Genomic DNA, 17,914 nt, shown 5'->3' on the forward strand with positions numbered 1-17,914 from the left:
CTTAGTGAGAATGTTTGCATCCATGTTCATCAGGGATATTGGTCTGCAATTCTCCTTTTTGGTGGGGTTTTGTCTGGTGTTGGGATCAAGGTCATGCTGGCCTTACAGAACGAGTTTGGAAGTTTTCCCTCCAGTTCTATATTTTGAAACAGCTTCAAAAGAATAGGTATTAATTCTTTGTTAAATGTTTGGTAGAATTCTCCTGGGAAGCCTTCCAGCACTGGACTCTTGTTTTGGGGGAGATTTTGGGTACTGCTTCAATTTCCTTGCTGGTTATGAATCTGTTCAGGTTTTCTATTTCTTCCTGTTTCAGTTTTGGTAGTTTATGTGTTTCTAGGAATGCATCCATTTCTTCCAGATTGCCTAATTGGTTGGCATATAGTTGCTCATAATACGTTCTTATAATTGTTTGTATTTCCTTGGTGTTGATTGTGATCTCTCCTGTTTCATTCATGATTTTATTTATTTGGGTCCTTTCTCTTTCTTTTTGATAAGTCTGGCCAGAGGTTTATCGATCTCATTAATTCTTTCAAAGAACAGGCTCCTAGTTTCGTTGATCTGTTCTACTGTTCTTTTGGTTTCTATTTCATTGATTTCTGCTCTAATCTTTATTAATTCTCTTCTGGGTTTAGGGTTTTTTTTTTTTTTTTGCTGTTCTTTCTCCAGCTCCTTTAGGTGAAGTTTAGGTTGTGTATTTGAGACCTTTCTTATTTCTTGAGAAAGGCTTGTGTTGCTATATGCTTCCCTCTTAGGACCATCTTTGCTACATCCTGAAGGTTTTGAACAGTTATGTTTTCATTTTCACTTGTTTTCATGAATTTTTTTAATTCTTTAATTCTCTGGTTGACCCATTCATTCTTTAGCAGGATGCTCTTTAACGTCCAAGTATTTGAGTTCCTTCCAAGTTTCTTTTTGTAATTGAGTTCCAGTTTCAAAGCATTGTGGTCTGAAAATATGCATGATCCCGATCTTTTGGTACCGGTTGAGACTGATTTGTGACCCAGTGTGTGATCTATTCTGGAGAATGTTTCATGTGCACTTGAAGAATGTGTATTCTGTTGCTTTAGGAAGGAATGCCCTGAATATATCTGTGAAGTCCCATCTGGCCCAGTGTGTCATTCAAAGCTCTTGTGTCCTTGTTGATCTCCTGCTTAGATAATCTGTCCATTGCAGTGAGTGGGGTGTTAAATTCCCCTATTAAATTCCCCCCTATTATTATCAATGTGTTTCTTTAATTTTGTTATTAATTGATTTATATAATTGGCTGCTCCCATGTTAGGGGCATAAATATTTACAATTGTTAGATCTTCTTGTTGAATAGACCCTTTAATTATGATGTAGTGTCCTTCCTCATCTCTTATTAAAGTCTGTGGTTTAAAATCTAGTCTCTCTGATATAAGGATTGCTACCCCAGCTTTCTTTTGATGTCCATTAGCATGATAAATGTTTCCCACCCCCTCCCTTTCAACCTGGAGGTGTCTTTGGGTCTAAAATGAGTCTCTTGCAGACAGCATATCGATGGGTCTTGCTTTTTTATCCAATCTGATACCCTGTGACTTTTAACTGGGGCACTTATCGCATTTACATTCAGAGTAACTATTGAAAGATATTAATTTAGTGCCATTGTATTACCTGTAAAGTCACTGTTCCTGTATATTGTCTCTGTTCCTTTCTGGTCTATGTTACTTTTAGGCTCTCTCTTCACTTAAAGTATCCCCTTTAATAATTATTGCAGGGCTGGTTTAGTGATCACAGATTCTTTTAGTTTCTCTTTGCCCTGGAAGCTTTTTATCTCTCCTTCTCTTTTGAATGACAGCCTTGCTGGATAAAGTATTCTTGGCTGCATATTTTTCTCATTTAACACCCTGAATATATCATGCCAGCCCTTTCTGGCCGGCCAGGTCTCCATGGATAGGTCTGCTGCCAGTCTAATGTTTCTACCCTTGTAGGTTACAGACCTCTTGTCTGAGCTGCTTTCAGGATTTTCTCTTTGTCTATGAGATTTGCAAGCTTCACTATTATATGTTGAGGTGTTGACCTATTTTTATTGATTTTCAGGGGGGTTCTCTGTGCCTCCTGGACTTGAATGCCTGTTTCCTTCCCCAGATTAGGGAAGTTCTCAGCTATAATTTGCTCCAGTATACCTTCTGCCCCCTCTCTCCTCCCTCTTCTCCTGGGATACCAATTATTCTAATACTGTTTCACTTTATGATATCACTTATCTCTTGAATTCTCCCCTTGTGATCCAGTAGTTGTTTATCTCTTTCTCAGCTTCTTTATTCTCCATCGTTTTGTCTTCTATATCATTAGTTCTCTCTTCTGCCTCATTTATCCTAGCAGTTAGAGCCTCTGTGTTTTATTGCATCTCATTAATAGCCTTTCTTTATTTCAACTTGATTAGATTTTGTTTCTTTTATTTCTCCAGAAAGGGATTCTCTAGTGTCTTCTATGCTTTTTTCAAGCCCAGCTAGTACCTTTATAATCATTATTCTGAACTCTAGTTCTGACATCTTTCTTATATCCATACTGATTAGGTCCCTGGCAGTCAGTACTGCCTCTTGTTTTGAGGTGAGTTTTTTGAGGTGAGTTTTTTGTTTGTTTGTTTTGGGTTTTGTTTTTGTTTTTTGGGTTTTTTTGTTCTTCTCATTCTTGCAGAAAATGGTCGCTTTTCTATTTGTAGAATTGCAGCATTCTTTTCTTAGATCTCTGGTTGAGTTCACAGGTGTTCAGAATGATTTGATAGCTATCTAGCTGAATTCCTGGGACCAGACAAAACTAAGATCGCCTACTCCTCCACCATCTTGGAAAGCTGTCCAACTTTGATCCATTTTGAGTAAATGTTTTTATATACTGTCAGTCAAGAAACCAGCTTCACTATTTTGCATGTGGCATTCCCATGTCCCAGGACCATTTATTGAAAAGACTATTTCCCCTTTGAATGGTCTTGGCACTTTTGTTGAAAATCTATTGATCATAGACACACAGGTTATTTCTAGACTCTCAGTTCTATTTCATTGATCTATATGTCTGTCTTTATGCTGATATCACACTGTCTTGATTTATGTTGCTTTATAGTAAGTTTTGAAATCAGGAGGTGTGACTCCTCCAACTTAACTGTTCTTTTTCAAGATTGTTTTGGCTATTCTGAGGGCTTTGAGTTTCTGTATTAATTTTAGAATCAGCTTATCAGTTTCTGCAAAGAAGTCAGCTGCAATTCTAATGGGATTACAATGAATTTGTGGTTTTATTTAGATTTAATTTCTTTTTTTAACTGAAATACAGTTGACACACAATGTTATATTAGTTTCAAGTACACAGCATACATTCAACAAGGTTATACATTATACTACGCTCACCACAAGTATGGCTACCATCTGTCACCATACAATGCTATTATGATACCATTGACTATATCCCTATACTGTACCTTTATTCCTGTGACTTACTCATTCCATAACTGGAAGCTTGTATCTCCCACTCCCCCTTCACCATTTTGCCAATTCCCCCATCTAGCAACCATCAGTTTGTCCTCTGTATTTATGGGTCTGTTTCTGCTTTTTGTTTGATTTGTTTTTTAGATTCCACATATAAGTGAAATCATATGGTATTTGTCTTTCTCTCTTAGTATATTACTCCTACGTCCATCTGTGTTGTCACAAATCACAAGATTTCATCCTTTTTATGGCTGAATAATATTCTATTCTATACATATATGATATGTATATCATATATATGATACAATAAACCATATATATATATGTATATGATGACATATGATATATATATCACATCTTTATCCATTCATCTAACAATGGACACCTAGTTTGCTTACATGTCTTGACTATTGTAAATAATGCTGCAATAAACATAAACATATGCATATATCTTTTTGGATTAGTGTTTTCATTTTCTTTAGGTAAATACCCAGTAGTGGAATTACTGGATCATATGGTAGTTCTATTTTTTAGTTTTGAGGGGAACTGCATACTGTTTTCCACAGTGGCTGCACCAATTGGCATCCCCACAACAGTGCACAAGGATTCCTTTTTCTCCACATCCTCACCAATATTTGTTATTTCTTGCCTTTTAATTCTAGCCATTCTGACAGATGTAAAGTGATATCTCATTGTAATTTTGATATGCATTTTCCTGATGATTAGTGATGTTGAACATCTTTTTGTGTGTCTGTTGGCCATCTGTATGTCTTATTTGGGAAAATGTCTATTCAGGTGTTCTGCCCAGTTTTTAAATTGGATTATCTGGGTTTGGGTTGTTGAGTTATATAAGTTCTTTATATTTTTTATATATTGACCCCTTATCAGATATATCATTAGCAAATATCTTCTCCCATTCTGTAGGTTGCCTTTTCATTTTGTTGATGGTTTCCTTCACTGTGCAAAAGCTTTTTATTTTGGTATAGTCCCAATAGTTTATTTTTGCTTTTGTTTCCTTTGCCTGAGGAGACATATCTAGAAAAATGTTGCTATGGCCAATGTCAAAGATATCACTGCCTGTTTTCTTCTAGGAGTTTTAAGGTTTCAGTTCTTTTAGATCTTTGAATCATTTTTAGTTCATTTTTGTGTATTTTTTAAGAGTTTATTTTTGAGTAATTTCTACACCCAACATGGGGCTCAAACTCACAACCCCAAGATTAGGACTCACATGCTCCCCTAACTCAGCCAGCCAGATGTCCCTATTATTGTGTATATTAAAGAAGTGGTCCTGTTTCATTCTTTTGCATGTAGCTGTCCACTTTTCCCAGCACCTCTTATTGAAGAAACTGTTTTTTCCCCGTTGTATATCCTTTATCATAGATTGACCATATGAGCATGGGTTTATCGCTGGGCTCTCTATTCTGTTCTATTGATCTATGTGTCTATTTTTGTGCCAGTACCATACTGTTTTATTACAGCTTTGTAGTATATCTTGAAAGATGGAATTGTGATAACTCCAGCTTTGTTCTTTCTCAAAACTGTTTTGACTATTAAGGGTCTTTTGTGGTTCCATTCAAATTTTAGTATTATTTATTCTAGTTCTGTGGTATGCCTCTGCATTTATTTAGATCTTCTTTGATTCCTTTCATTAGCATTAATTATGTCGTTTTCATCATACAAGTTCTGTACCTGTATTGTCAGATTACACCAAAGAAGCAATTGAAGAAATTACAGATAATGGTGTATTTTAATTTCAATGTCCACATGTTCATTGCTAGTATATAGAAATACAATTAATTTCTCTATGTTGATCTTATATCTTGCAATCTTGCTAAATTCACTTCCTAGGTCCAGTACTTTTCTGTAGATTCCTTGGGGTTATCCACATAGACAATCATGTCATCTGAAAATAGGGAAACATTTCTTTCTTTCTTTCTGATGCCTTTTACTTCCTCTTCCTTATTGTACTGGCTCAAACTTCCAGTATATTGTTGGATGTTTTGTTTTTTGTTCAGGGGTTTGGGGGGCTTTTTGTTTTTGTTTCGTACTTTAACCACCTTTTTTGAACATCCAGTTAGTGATTTAACATGGTTATTTTCTCGAGCAGTTTACTGATGAGACCTAGAGTTGCCACAAAACCTGCTAAGGCAATCACAGAAGCCATTGTTTTAATAGCAACGTATCCGACAGTCCTGAACCCTTTAGAGTCTGCAGCATCTCTGAATGAAGAGCCATCTGACAACAGGAAGATACATCCATTGTTCCTGGGCTTAGAGGTAAAGCATTCAGTCTTTCACTGTTAAACATAACACTAGCTGTAGATGTTCTTTATCAAGTTAAGGAAATTCCCCTGTATTGCTAGTTTTCTGAGAGTTTTTATCATAAATAGATGTTGGACTTTATGAAATGCTTTTTCCGCATTGATTCAGTTGATAAGATGATGTAATTTTTCTTACTTGGCCAGTTAGTATAGTGGATTACATTGATTAATATTTGAACATTGAACCAGCTGTACATACCTGGAATAAACCCCACTTGGTCATTATGAATGTATATTGTATATATATATTATATATATATGATATATTTGATATACATTATATACATTATGTATATATATTATGTACATATATTGCTTAATTCCATTTGATAATATCTTGTTAAGAATTTTTGTACCTGTATTCATGCCTGTACTTTCCTTTTTTTATACAATTTGTCTTGCTTTTGTATCACGGTAACCCTAACTTCATAAAATATACTTGGAAGTGTTCCCTCGTCTTCTATTTCCTGGAAGTGATTGTATAGAATTAGTAGAATTCTTTATGAAATCATCTAGCAATTGATATTTCTATTTTGAGATTTCTTTACAAATTCAACATCTTTAATATTTGCATGACTATCCAGATTACTTCATGTTATGTCAGTGTGGTAGCTTGTGTTTTTTGAGGAACTGGTCCATTTCATCAAAATTATGCTTATGTAGTTGTACCTACTATTCCCTTATCCTTTTAATGTCTGCAGGGTTTGCCATGATAACTCGTATTTTATCCCCTTTTCTATTCCTAATATTGGTCATTTGTGGCTCCACTTTTTTTCTCTGTCCAGTTTGCTATAGGTTTGTCAATTTTATTGATCTTTCAGAAGTTTTAGTTTATTTTCTTTATTTTTCTGCTTTCAATTTCATTGATTCATGTTCATATTTATTCCCTTCTCCTTGTTTGGGTTTTATTTTGCTTTTCTTTTTAACAGGTTTGTGAAGTAGGAACTTACATTATTGATTTGACATTTCTTCTTTCCAGCTTTATTGAGATATAATTGACATATAACATTGTGTTTCAAGTGTACAATGTGATGTTTTGATACACTTATATATTGCAAAATGATTGCCACAGTAGGATTAGTTAACACCTCTATCACCTCACATAATTACCATTTCTTTTTTGTGATGAGAACATTTAAGATCTACTTTCTTAACAACTTTCAAATATATAGCTGGCTTTAGGTAGTGTGGACATTTTGACAATATCAATTCTCCTGAATCACAAACACAGATGTCTTTCCATTTATTTATGTCCTCTTCAGTTTCTTTCATCAAAGTCACAGTTTTCAGTGTGCAGGTCTTTTACCTCCTCAGTTAAATTTATTCCTAAGTACTTTATTGTTTTTGATACTATTATGATTGGGATGATTTTCATTCTTTCTTTTACAGATATTTTATTGTTAGTGCATAGAAATGCAGCTAATGTCTGTATATTGACTTTGCATCCCACAACTTAATTGAATTTGTTGATTAGCTCTAATAGTTTTTGGTAGAGTCTTTAGGATTTTCTTTTTTTTTTTTTAACATTTATTTATTTATTTGGGGGGGGGCAATGGGAGAGAGACTCTGAAGCAGACTCTGTGCTGAGCATGGAGCCAGATGGGCGGCTCGATCTCAGACCCATAAGATCACAACCTGAGCCGAAACCAAGAGTCAGTCGCTCAACTGACTGCACCACCTAGGCACCCCTAGTCTTTAAGATATTCTATATATAAAATCATATTATCTGCAAACAGACAATTTTACTTCTTCCTTTCTCATTGGGATGCCTTTTCTTTTTTAAAAGATTTTATTTATTTATTTGAGAGAGAGAGAGAGAGCATGAGCAGGGTGGGGGGAGCAAGTGCAGAGGGAAAGGGAGAAGCAGGATCCCTTCTCAGCCCCAGCATGGGGCTCAATCCCAGGACCCTGGGATCACCACCTTAGCTGAAGGCAGATGCTTAATTGACTGAGCCACTCAGGCATCCCAGGATGCCTTTTCTTTCTTTTTCTTGCCTGGCTTCTCTGGCTAGGACTTCCAGTACTATATTAAATTGGAGTGGTGAGAGTGGACAACCTTGTCTTGTTCTGATCTTAGATGAAAAACTTTCAACCTTTCATAATTAAGTATGTTAGCTGTGAGCTTATTGTATTTTACCTTTATTATATTGAGATTTGTTTCTTCTATACCCAATTTAATGAGAGTTTTTTATCATAAAGCAATGCTGTATTTTGTCAAATACTTTTTCTATATTTATTGACATGGTCATATGACTTTTATCATTCAGTTTATTAATATGGTGTATAACATTTGCATATGTTAAACCATTTCTGCACCCCAGAGATAAATCCCACTTGATCATGATGGATGACCTACTATTATTTTTTAAAATTTTTTGTTGTGTTATGTTAGTCACCATACAGTACATCCCTAGTTTTGATGTAGTGTTCCATGATTCATTGTTTGTGTATAACACCCAGTGCACCATGTAATAAGTGCCCTCCTTAATACCCATCCCCGGCCTATCCCAATCCCCCACCCCCTCCCCTCTGAAGCCCTCAGTTTGTTTCCCAGAGTCCATAGTCTCTTGTGGTTCATTCCGCCTTCTGTTTACCCCCTTCATTCTTCCCTTCCTTCTCCTACCGATCTCCCTGCTATTTCTTATGTTCCATAAATGAGTGAAACCATATGATAATTGTCTTTCTCTGCTTGACTTATTTCACTTAGCATAATCTCCTCCAGTACTGCCCATGTTGCTGCAAATGTTGGGTAATTGTTCTTTCTGATGGATGATCTACTATTATTGAATTCAGCTTGCTAAAATTTGTAGAGAATTTTTGCATCTATACCATACTATATACTGTATATAGTATATAATATACTATATACCTGATTCATATGCTATATTAATCAGGGAGATTAGCCTATAGTTTTCTTTTCTAATCTGGCTTTGGTATCAGGATAATACTAGCCTTGCAAAAGTTTGGGAGTATTTACTCCTCTTCAGTTCTTTGGAAGAGTTTGAGAAGAGAAGAACTGGCGTTAATTCTTCTTTAAATGCTTGGCAGAATTCAGCAAGGAAACCATCAGTCCTGGGCTTTTCTTTGTTGGGAGATTTTTTTTATTACTAATTCAGTCTTCTTATTCATTATTTGTCTCTTCATATTTTCTTTCTTCATGATTCGGTCCTGGGTAGGTTGCATATTTCTAAGAATTAACCATTTCTTATAGGTTATTTAATTTGTTGGTGTATAATTGTTCATAGTAGTATTTTATGATCCTTTGTATTTCTGTAGTATCAGTTGTAATGTCTCCTCTTTCATTTCTGATTTTTTAAAAGATTTTATTTATTTATTTATTTATTTGACAGAGAGACAGAGCACAAGCAGGGGGAGCGGCAGGTGGAGGGAGAGGGAGAAGCAGGCTCCCCCACAGAGCAGGAAGCCCGATGCAGTGCTGGATCCCAGGACCCTGGGATCATGACTTGAACCGAAGGCAGATGCTTAACTGACAGCCACTCGCTCAGGCACCCATCATTTCTGATTTTGAGGTGTTTTTTCTTAGTCTAGCTGAGGGTTTGTCAACTCTTTTATGGTTTTTAAAAAAACAACGTTTATCGATATTTTCTATTATCTTTTGGTCTCTAACTTATTTCTGCTATTATCTTTGTTATTTCCTTCCTTCTGCTAGGTTTGGGCTTGGTTTATACCCCTTTATCTAGTTCCTTGCTATATAAAATTAGGTTGTTTATTTGAGATTTTTCCTTAATATAGGCATTTATTACTATAAACTTCCCCCTTAGGACTGCTTGATTTCTATGTTTATACCATTGTGACCAGAAAGATATTTGGTATGATTTCAATCTTCTTAAATTTGTTAAGATTTGTTTTTTGACTTATCATATTATTTATCCTGGAGAACGTTCTGTGTGCACTTGAGAAGAATGTGTATTCTGCTTCTATTTGATGGAATGTTCTGAATATCTCTGTTAGGTACATTTGGTCTAAACTGTACTTCAGGTCCAAGATTTACTTACTGATTTTCTATTTGGATTATAGATCCATTATTGAAAGTAAGGTATTGAAGTCCCCCACTGTATTGTACTGTTGTCAGTTTCTCCCTGCAGATCTGCTAGCGTTTGCTTAATATATTTAGGTCCTCCAATGTTGGGTGCATATTATATTTATGATTGTTATATCCTCTTGATGAATTGACTCCTTTATTATTACACAATGACCTTCTTTCTCTCTTGTTACGGTTTTCAGACTAAAATATAAGCATAGCTACCCTTGCTCTCTTTTGGTTTCCACTAATATGGAATATCTTTTTCCATTCCTTTACTTTTAACCTATGTGTGCCCTTAGAGCTGAAGTGAGTCTCTTCTAGGCAGCATACACCTGGGTCTTGTTTTGTTTTGTTTTTAACCATTTAGCCACTCCATGACTTTGACTGGAGAATTTAATCCATTTATACTTAGAATAATTATTGATAGGTGAAGACTTACTAGGTAATAGGAGTTTTAGGTAATTATAAGTAATATCATCTTATTAATTGTTTTCTAGCTGTTTCATAGTTCCTTGTTCCTTTCTCCCCTTCTTGCTGACTTCCTTTGCGAGTTGATAATTTTCTTTAGTGATATGCTTTGATTCCCTTCTCTTTATCTTCTGTGAACCTACTGTAGGTTTTTTCATTGTGGAGGCTTACATAAAACATGTATAGATATATATTTTGTGAATCTACTGTAAGTTTTTCCATTGTTGTTACCATGAGGCTTACATAAAACATTTTATAGCTCTATTTTGGTGCTGATAACAATTTAACTTTGATCACATACAAAAATTTGACTCTTTTACTGCCCTCCTTTTATATTTTTGATATCACAATTTATCTTTTTACATTGTGTACTCGTTAACAAATAGTTTAGCTATAGTTATCTTAAATACTCTTGTCCTTTAACCTTTATAATAGAGTAAGTGGTTAATACACACCACTATATTACAGTATTAGAATATTCTGAATTTGACTATGTACTTACCTTTACCAGTATGTTATTTTCAAATGTTTTCATGTTGTTAATTAGTGTCTTTTTATTTCAGCTTGAAAAACTCCCTTCAGTATTTCTTATAAAGCATGTCTAATGCTGATGAACTCCCTCAGCTTTTGTTTGTCTAGGAACATCTTTATCTTCCCACCATTTCTGAAGAACAGCCTTGCTAAATATAGTATTCTTAGCTGACATTTTTTTTTCCTTTCAGCACTTTGAGTATATCATCCCACTTTCTCCTGGCCTATAAGATTTCTGCTGAGAAATCCACTGATAGCCTTGTGGGGGGTTCCCTTGTAAGTTACAAGCTTCTTTTATTTTCCTGCTTTTAAGATTCTCCCTTTGAATTTAATTTTTATCATTTTTATTAAGATGTGTCTTGGAGAGGGGGCGCCTGGGTGGCACAGCGGTTAAGCGTCTGCCTTCAGCTCAGGGCGTGATCCCGGCGTTACGGGATCAAGCCCCACATCAGGCTCCTCCACTAAGAGCCTGCTTCTTCCTCTCCCACTCCCCCTGCTTGTGTTCCCTCTCTCGCTGGCTGTCTCTATCTCTGTCAAATAAATAAATAAAATCTTAAAAAAAAAAAAAGATGTGTCTTGGAGATGATCTCTTTAAGTTGAGTTTGTTTGGTGAGCTTCATTAGTTTGGTAACCTAAATCTCTCCCCAGATTTGAGATGTTCTCAGATAGTATTTCTTTAAATAAATGTTCTGCCCTCTTCTCCCTTTCTTCTCTCTCTTTCTGGAACTCCAGTCATTTACACTTTGTTTCTTTTGGTGGTGTCCCATAATCATGTAGGTTTTCTTCACTCTTCTTCATCTTTTAAAAATTCTATTCTGACTGGATAATTTCAAAGTTCCTGTCTTTAACTCACAGATTCTTCTGCTTGATCCATTCTGCTGTTGATTTTCTCTATTTTATTTTTCATTTCATTTATTATATTCTTTAGCTCCAGAATTTCTATTTGGCTACTTTTTATTATTTCTCTTTTTTTAAGGTTTTATTTTTTAAGTAATCTCTACATCCAACATGGGTTTGAACTCACAGTCCTAAGATCAAGAGTTGCGTGCTCTTTTGACTGAGCCAGCCAGGCACCCCAATTTCTATCTCTTTTTTAAACTTCTCATTTTGTTTGTGTATATTTTCCTGATTTCATCGAATTATCTTTGTATTTTCTTGCAGCTCATTGAACTATCTTAAGACAGTTATTTTTAATTCTTTATTGGGAAATCTGAGATCTGCATGTCTTTGGGACTGGATACTAGTAGATTATAGTGATCCTTGAGTGTTGTCATGTTTCCTTGATTTTTCATACTCTTGAAGTTTTGCACTGATGTCTTTGCAGTTGAAGCAGCAGTCACTTCCTCCAATCTTACTAACTGCATTCAGGAGAGAAATACCTTCTGTCAGCTCTGCCAGTGATGCTGAGGCTTTCTCAGTCCTTCTATGGATATACTTACTGCACACTTTTTGCTCCTTCTGGTGGCAGAATTCTTAAGCTTGTACATCTTTTTTTTTTTAAGATTTTATTTATTTATTCGACAGAGATAGAGACAGCCAGCAAGAGAGGGAACACAAGCAGGGGGAGTGGGAGAGGAAGAAGCAGGCTCATAGCGGAGGAGCCTGATGTGGTGCTTGATCCCATAACGTCGGGATCATGCCCTGAGCCGAAGGCAGATGCCTAACCGCTGTGCCACCCAGGCGCCCCTTAAGCTTGTACATCTTTTCTCAATCCTGCAACACACCAGGGTGGGTGCTGACAGTCTCCCTCTTTCTTTCCCAAGTATGGTGGAAAAGTTTATGTTCATTGTCTCTCCCTAGCCTGCAGTTTGGGGCTGACTTTCTTTTCATGCTCACAAGCCATCTGCCAGAGCTTGCTAATAGTGCCACTATTGGGAACACACATAGGAGCTAGCCACAGATGTGGCATGTGGGTAAGGTATATGAAGTGCTAAGGGTGCCTATGGACCAGTTGGTGGCATCTGCAGGTGAGGGATCCTTAGCAGCTTGTGGGTGGGCTTTTTGCTGAAGTCTGCAATGTGGTTAATAGGATCTTCATTCCTGTAATGTCCTCCAAGAGTCCTATCTACCAATTTCCCAGCCTCTTCCTGGCTCTCCAGTCATGCAGTTCATGATTCAGTACTCTGGATAGGGTGAGCGATAAACAGGCCCCCTTGGCAGCATCCTATAGAGCTGCGGAAGCCAGGTGCTCACTCAACACTCTCACTTCCCCCTGCAGAAGAAATCACAAGCTGAAAAGATATCTTGGTCCTGAGATGTGCCACCTTGGAGAAAGGGTGATGCAGGTAAGTCAAACCATTCTTCTCACTGTCTTCAATGCATCCAAATTCATATTTCTTGCTTCAACAGTATGCTGGAACTTCCGCACTGGAAACCTGGACTTCCACAAAGACTCTTGCCTATGAGTGATTGTCTAAGACAATGTTCTCCAGGGGCTACTGATCATGGCCAAGGAGGGGCTGGAGTCAGTTCTTGGGTCACTGCAGAGTCTACACCCAGGACTAAGCACCTGATGCACAATGGGCAAGACTCTTCCTGGATCCATTGGTATATGGTGTTGGATCCCATAGACTATAGATGGATGCCATTGTTGTTGTCGAGGTGGGCTCATAAATGAGGAACATATTATTCAGCCATGTTTCTGATGTCACTCCCTCAATTATAAGATAAACATTTACTTCTATAAATTCCCCTCTCAACACTGCTTTGGCTACATTCCACAAATTTTGTTATGTTTCATTTTCATTTTTGTTCAGTTCATTACATTTTTAAAATTTAAAATTTCCCTTGAGCCTTTGTCTATCACCCATTGGTTGTTTGGGAGTATATTGTTTAGTTCCCAAGTATTTGGGAATATCCTGTTATCTTTATACTACTAATTTCTAGTTACACAACTAATTTTAAATTTGTTGAGGTCGTTTTATGACCTAGTATTTGGTCCATCTTGATTTATATTTCATAGGTACTTGAAAAAAATGTGCATTTTGCAGTCAAATGGAGTATTCTACACAATCCTATGAGATCTTGTTTGTTTCTCTTTTCTTCTCTTAGCTGATTTTTAAAATAATTGTATGAAACAGTATGTATATAATGTATTATTGGACATATAATTTATAGAAATGTAAAACACTTGCCAATAACAACACTAAGGAGATGACTGCAGCAAAACTGTATTAGGCTAAAGAAATTACTCCAGATGGCAACTCAAATACACAGGAACAAATAAAGAGAACCAGAAATAATAAGCAAGAAGGTAAATATTTTTAAAAGCTATAGATATATACTTGGTTTCTTTGTTTTCTTATCTTCTTTAAAAGCCATTAAATCATATAAAGTAATAATTACAACAATGCATTTTGAGTTTAACATGTGTGAGGTATAATTTATATAACAGTAATATCACAAAAAGGAGGAAAGGAATAGTGCCAAAATGGAGTAGAGTTTTTGTATCTTACTAGAATTAAGTTAGTATAAAGCTGAACTTGCTTCTGATAACTGAAGATGTACATAGTAAGCCCTAGAGTGACTACTATTGATATAACTCAAGTATGTGTGTGTTTGTGAATGTATATATGTGTGTATAAACTTTATTTATATGTGTTATGTATATATAATGTATGTATGTTTTATACATATGTATATATAATGTATGTATATATAAAACTAAGAATCACTGAAGATATTCCTCAAAAAGTTAAACATAGGGATGCCTGTGTGGCTCGGTCAGTTAAGCGGCAGCCTTTGGCTCAGGTCATGATCCCTGGGTCCTGGGATTGAGTCCCACATTGGGCTCCTTACTCAGTGGGGAACCTGCTTCTCCCTCTGCCTGCCACTCTCCCTGCTTGTGCCTTCTCTCTCTCTCTGACAAATACACAAAATCTAAAAAAAAAAAAAAAGTTAAACATAGATTTTGATATCCATTAATTCTACCCCAAGGTATAAACCCAAAAGGTTTGAAAACAAGGTATGCCAGTGTTCATGGCCCCATAATTCACAATAGCCAAAAGGGGAAATAACCCAATTGTCCATCAACAGTTTAATGAATTTTTTAAATGTGGTATGTAAAAACAATGGAATATGCATCCAGTATCATTCTGATACTAAAACAAGACAAAGATATCACAAGATTTCAACAAGGTGTCAAGACAATTGAATGGAGGGGTGCCTGGGTGGTTCAGTTGGTTAAGCATCTCACTCTTGATTTCAGCTCAGGTCATGATCTCAGGGTTGTGAGATTGAGCCTCACATCAGGCTCCATGCTGGAGGTGGAGCCTGCTTAAGATTCCTCTCTCCCTCTCCCTCTGCCCCTGCTGCCTACTCCCTCTCTAAAAAAAAAGACCAAAAAGACAATTAAATGGAGGAAAGTTTTTTCAACAAATGGTATGGTGGAAACTGGATAGTGAATCATAATTTGCTGGCTTCTAGTTGACAGCAAAAATAGTAATATATTGTGGGGTTTACTAACATAGGTAGAAGTAAAATGTATGACAAAAATATCTCTGACTGCAAGGGGATAAATTGAAGTATGTTTTAAATTCTTATGCTATATGTGAAATGCTATTATTTTACTTGAAGGTTAACAGCGACAAATTAAATATGTATGTTGTAAACTCTAGAGCAACCACTAAAAATAAAACAAAACAAATAGTTATAGTTATGAAAGCTGCAATGGAGTTAAATGCATTATAAAAATGCACTATTCAGGGGCACCTGGGTGGCTCAGTTGGTTAAGCATCTGCCTTCAGCTCAGGTCATGATCCCAGGGTCCTGGGATGGAGCTCTGCATTGAGCCTCACATCGGGTTTCCTGTTCAGCAGGGAGTCTGCATCTCCCTCTGCCTCTCCCCAGCCCCCACCCCGCTCATACTCTCTCTCACTCACTCTCTCACTGTTGCTCTATCTCAAATAAATACATAAAATCTTTTTTAAAAAATACACTGGTTATTCCAAACAAGACAGAACAAAAATAGGAAAACAAGGCAGAAAAAAACTAGAAAAAAAATGCAGATGGGACAAATGAAGATAAATAGCAAGGTGGTAGACTTAAATACAAGCTAATCCATGGTTATATTAAATATAAATAGTTTATTTATATTTACATTTACATTTATATTAAATATAAATTAAATATTAAAAGACATAGATTTTCAGATTAGATAAAAAGCAACAACAAACTGCTGTGTATACTGCCTATAAGAAACATAGTTTATACATAAAGCAAATAGGCTAAAAGTGAATGGATGGTACACAACGTTGTGAATATAATTAGTGCCACTGAATTGTGCATGTAAAAATGGGTAGAAATTGTTATATGTATTTTAACACAATAAAATAGTACAGTAAAAGTAAAAGATAGGAAAATAAATGATGGTGACAGTATAGAAAAGGATTAACATAGCTGACATGACTGCTATGCTTTGATAGCATCTTATAAGGTTGGCCCTTGGCTATTGTCTGGAAACAGGTTTCAGGCAAGTTTCTACCATTAACTTGTAATAGAGGATAATTATGCCTAAACTTTCGACAATATGGTTTATGTCAAACACTTGCTTTCCTCCTGACAGTCTGGGATTTGGTTATAAACCAGGAAAACATTGTCTTTGTGATCAGCCCCCTTAAATACACTGGACATTTAGTCTCTAATGACCTATCTTGATAGACAACATTTCACACATCTTGTGACATGTTTTGTTGGGGGGAACTAAGCATGTCCTGTGTGACTCCACTAGGACAAGACTCTAGAACTCTGCACCTAGTTTCCCCTGAATTTCACCCCATGCACTTGATTTATAGATTAAATTTATTCCTAACCAAATTCCAATCAGCTCTTTTTGAGAAACTGCCAATCTGATTCTGTAATTTATATGAAAATGTAAAAGAACTAGAATAACAAAAAGAACACTGAAAAAAAGAACAAAGTTGGAAGACCTACACTGACTTTGAGTTATTTTAAGGCTCAGTCATTAAGACAGTATATTTATACAAAAACATATAAATAGATGAATGGAACAGAATAGGGCATCCAAAAATAGACCCAAAGATATACAGTAAATTTATTTTGGGGGCCCTGGGTGGCTCAGTTGGTTAAGTATCTGCCTTCAGCTCAGGTCATAATCCCAGAATCCTGAGATCAAGCCCCACATTGGGCTCCCTGCTTAGCAGTGAGTCTGTTTCTCCCTCTCCCTCTGCCCCTCCACCTCCTTGTTCTCTCCCCCCCCCCAAATAAATAAAATCTTTTTAAAAATTTATTTTCAGGGTGCCTGGATGGCTCAGTCGTTAAGCATCTGCCTTCAGCTCAGGGCATGATCCTGGCGTTCTGGGATTGAGCCCCACGTCAGGCTCCTCCCCTGGGAGCCTGCTTCTTCCTCTCCCACTCCCCCTGCTTGTGTTCCCTCTCTCGCTGGCTGTCTCTCTCTCTGTCAAATAAATAAATAAAATCTTTTTTAAAAAATTAATTTTCAACAAAGTTGTCAAAGTAACTCAGTAAAGAAAAATAATATTTTCAACAAATATTGCTAGAACAATTTGCCATCCATTTGTTTAAATAATGAACTTCAGTTCATACCACTCATATTTTTTTAATCTCAAAATGGAGTAAAGACCTAAATGTAAGAGCTAAAACTATAAGCTTTCTAAAAGAAAACATATGAGGAAATCTTAGTAACTGGAGTTTCTTAATGATAACACAAAAGAATGAAATATGAAGAGAAATATAAAACATATGTCATTAACATTAAAACATTGGAGCAAAGTAAAGGAAGATAAAGAGTAGGAAGAATCAGGAATCTGTCTTTCCACCTAGATAAAAAATTGTACTGACAGAAACCATCTGATAAGTATATTGGAATTCAAGTCTATTTGAATGATTGCAGCTTCCAGGGGAAAGCTTGGCTGGTAAATTGCAGTTCATTTTTATTAATATCCATTTTAGCACAGTAATGGGTACCCATCTTCCATCCACCAAGCCTATGGCAAGCAGCCATAATCTTGGTTCCTGGTGTGGTTTTTTGGAACCACCATGGGCAATAAGGACCTTGTCCCCAAATATTAATGTTTGGTATTGCCACTGTGAGCAATAAGGACTTTGTCCTCAAATATTGGTGTTTGGTATTCTGAT

This window comes from Ursus americanus, chromosome 30 (genome assembly GCF_024610735.1).
Source record: "Ursus americanus isolate L20-20 chromosome 30, mUrsAme1.1.p, whole genome shotgun sequence".
Lineage (NCBI taxonomy): Eukaryota > Metazoa > Chordata > Mammalia > Carnivora > Ursidae > Ursus > Ursus americanus.